A 3,937-nucleotide genomic window follows, 5' to 3' on the forward strand; every position below is an offset into this window, starting at 1 on the left:
CAAAGAAGGGTCGTGTGGCTGCAACCAGAAGCACCCACACCCTTTTTAAAACACTTTAAAGTCCTGAAATATGAAACCCCACCAGCTCCATCCATATTACCACAACGACAACACACTACGCGACTTCGATTTAGCTACTACGACTTTAATTTAGCTGGTTTTTAATGTCAAGCATCCTTGTGAAATTTTTCCACTTCCAGCATCATTTAATATATGTAATATACTGCAGAACATCATCATAAACTCTAGTTTGAAAGATAAACTCTTACCTTGCGCGGAACTCATCAACCTCGTTGAAACTTGCCTCAGAAGTTCATTTAGCGCGCCTAAAACTTCTTGGCTGTTTGGTAACATTTTGGGCTGATCCAAACCATAAATTTTCATTACTAATACCTTCATAGAATAGTGGTGCACCTTATATAATTAATTCATGGAATGAAATCGGAAGCTTACCTTTTTTTCCTCAAATCCGAAACTCTCTCTAGCTTGAGGGTTTCTCTCCTCTTCTTCTCTTTTCTAGAATATTTGGATGAAGTAATAACTTAAAGGATAAAGAGACTAAAAGTCATCAGCATATATATATATAGGCTACTTTAAGGGAGACACATGTCTTTCCCTAAGTGGTGACACATGTAAAGCCCTAAGTGATGACATGTGTCATGCCCCCATTGGGCCAACACACCCCTTTTCTTCAATCACAGGTTACCACATGGCATGTGGGGGTCCACCACCCTTGCTCAAGCTACTACCACATGGAACTTCCTCATGCTGCCATGTGGCACTCTCTTTTTCCCCTCGTGGGTTCGTAATCTCGTCTTACTTTTTGAACCTATGTAATCCTTGCTATGTAACTTGGCATGTACTCAAGTAGCTTAATTACGTAAGATTTCTAAGTTGGTATCTTACATAAATAACTCGAGTCCTATGACTCATTATTTGGTCTTCAACTTCTTTCGGATTCTTATAACTCTATTTCCAATCTTCTCTACAATGGGGTATCGCATTCCCCTTTGCTTAGAGTTGTTTGGTGGCATTATAGATTATCCTGATCACATGGTAACTTTTAAGAGTTTAAGAGTTCTTAAGAAGCTTTAAGAAACTTTAAGAACCTTAAGAAACTTAATAGGCTTACGATCCTTACAAGAAACTTTAGAGCCTTTTAGGAGACTTAAGAACGCGTTCAAAGGTACAAAAGTATGGGGTGTAACATCCTTCCCCCCTTTAGGACATTCGTCCTCGAATGTGAACCAAAACCTTCCTTAAGATCTTATATAGATTACAGGGGAATTTTTTTTTATTGTAGTAACGCATACTTTTATCACGTAATCAATATAAGAGTTCAAAAGTTGAGATTACTTGTAGACGTAGGGAATATGTACGGATACTTGTGTTTCATTTCCTCTTTAGCTTTCCAAGTTATTTCTTTGCGATTCTCATTTTGCCACAGCACCTTGATGGAAGCTACGCCCTTAGTCTGCAATCTTCTAATCTGCCGATCTAGGATGGCGATAGGTTGCTCTTCGTAGGATAACTCCTTTGTGACCTGGATGTCATCTACATGATATACTCGGGATGGATCACCAACGTACTTGCGAAGCATTGATACATGGAAGGCTGGATGTACTTTTTCCAGATCCGCCAGTTGGTCTAGCTCATAGGCAACCTTTTCTATTTGGTGAAGGATCTGGTAAGGACCCATATATCTCAGACTCAACTTCCCTTTCTTCCTAAACCTCATTATTCCTTTCATGTGTGACACCTTCAAAAACACCTAATCTCTCACTTGAAATTTCAAAGATCAACGTCGATTGTCTGTATATAGCTTTTGTCGACTTTGGGCAACTAATAATCCCTCCTAAATAGACTTTACCTTCTCCATAGCCTGTTGGACTATGTCGGGGCCTATTAGTCCTGTTTTGCCAATATCAAACTAACCAATGGAGGCCTATACCTTCTGCCATACAAAGTCTTTTACGGGGACATCTGAAGACTAGAATGATAGTTAATATCGAAAGTAATCTTGACAGGTAGTGGGCAATTATCCGAGCTACCCTTGGAGTCAACCGTATAGGCCCGCAACATATCTTCTAGTGTTTAGCTAGTAAACTTAGTCTGTCCACCACTCTAAGGGTACAATAGTGTACGAAGACCTATCTGTCTTCCCAATCTCTTTGTGGGAAGATCTTTAGTAGTTAACTGTAACTCAAGCTCCTTCGTCTGAGACAATAGTTATGGAAACTCCGTAAATTCTCACCATTCTCTTGATATATAATTTCTCACATTCTCAGCTGAGCAGGTAGTCTTTGATTGAAGGAGCATGGGATGATATTGTTAATCTGCGGATGACATTCCATATAAAATCATCCGTCCATGGAGTGCCAAATGAGTCTCATAGCCAAGGTCGTGTTGTGGAATCTTCAACCTCATGTGTTACTTCTTGCCTTCTTTAGATGACATCAACTGGTACCCTTAACTTTTGGTTTTTGATTTTTTCCCCTCAGAGTTGGCTGCCAAGTGGTGTCGAAATTCCCTCACACAATGGACTATATCACCATTCCGTGGTTTGTCTATCATTAACTGGTATTATGTTGAAGAATTGTGGCATACAAGTGCTCCATCTGTTAGTAATCAGCTAATCCTACTTGTTTTGCTTAAGCCATTTTACAATACCCTTAATGTAACTTATAACACTTTAGGTACATAATCTCATATCGTTGCTTCTTCGCTAATTCGGATTCTTCCATCTCGTGTGATCATACCGGCATTAACGCACCAGATCCCACTAGAATTTTAAAGTTAAGCATGCTTGGGCGAGAGTAGTACTAGGATGGGTGACCCCCTGGGAAGTCCTCGTGTTTCGTTTTATTGCAATCCTTGCAATAATGTGCAAGGCACTCAACTTAGCCCAAGATTTACCTTAGCGTCGTCTCGCTAGTCTTCATATTTTGCCTTTCCCTTTCCTCCTTTATCTTACAACCGGTATCGGGGTAGATCTTTAGTTCCACCACGACCATATCCTTTTTGGTCATTTGATTTCACTTCTCTTTGTATCTCTCTGTAACGTCTCTAAAATATCATAACTCCTTTTCATCATGTATTTCTCTGCTTGGTCTTATGTTGTATATATATATTTATAGGTTGTATAACTACTTTTATAAAATCGATATGAGGTAGACACAGTCCTTTCATTTCCTGGTCCATCTCACTTTATATATAAGTTTTACACTATAACTTGCTCGCTCTAACACTATTCTGTCCTACCCCTTTCTTTCCTTTCCTTCGGGTACTCCTTGGTCTCCTCGTTTCCTTCCGTAGGAGATTTTCTATTCTTTCTCCTTGCTACTTTTAGGTCACATCTCAGGGGCCAACAACTCTGTTTCCATATCTTAATCTTTACCCAACCATGGCCTTACTACCCTTTACACGGTCCTTAGATCGCTCAGTCTTACTTTCTTATTATGTTCACCTCTTTTTGTATGCACCCATCCACTAGGGTCTCTGCTAATAGTTCTCCGCACAGTCTCAGATATCATGGCTTCTATCCATTTATTGTCAGCCTTTAGTCCTTGCTAACTCGTGCTAGCATGGGATCTTGCTTGAAGTTTAAGCATTCCCATTAATATGTGATAGTGTCAGTTGACTTCACCTCAAACTTGTATTTCTCTTGTCCACTTCCCCCCTTTTAGGGTGTACCTATGTCATCCTCTATTTATTTTCAGCTATTCATACACATTTGATTCTGTTCTAACACATTTGACATACTGCACCATAGCTACACCTTCTGTTAGATCATCTATATTTTAGGTTGCCCCTGTAAAAAACCTTAATACAACCATGGGGTACTTAGAATTCTCGATAACTAGTACCCAATCTGGTCTGAGTACTGGTACTCGAGTCATATAATTAATATAGTAGTTTATCCAGGGCCATATTCCTT

The 3,937-nt window shown here is 39.5% G+C and overlaps 1 pseudogene; it reads left to right on the top strand.

Moving 5' to 3' along the window:
- Positions 1-2,745: 2,745 nt before the first annotated feature.
- On the top strand, positions 2,746-2,864 carry LOC129877892 (5S ribosomal RNA; annotated as a pseudogene).
- Positions 2,865-3,937: the final 1,073 nt, after the last annotated feature.

The sequence above is a fragment of the Solanum dulcamara genome, chromosome 12 (assembly GCF_947179165.1).
Source record: "Solanum dulcamara chromosome 12, daSolDulc1.2, whole genome shotgun sequence".
Lineage (NCBI taxonomy): Eukaryota > Viridiplantae > Streptophyta > Magnoliopsida > Solanales > Solanaceae > Solanum > Solanum dulcamara.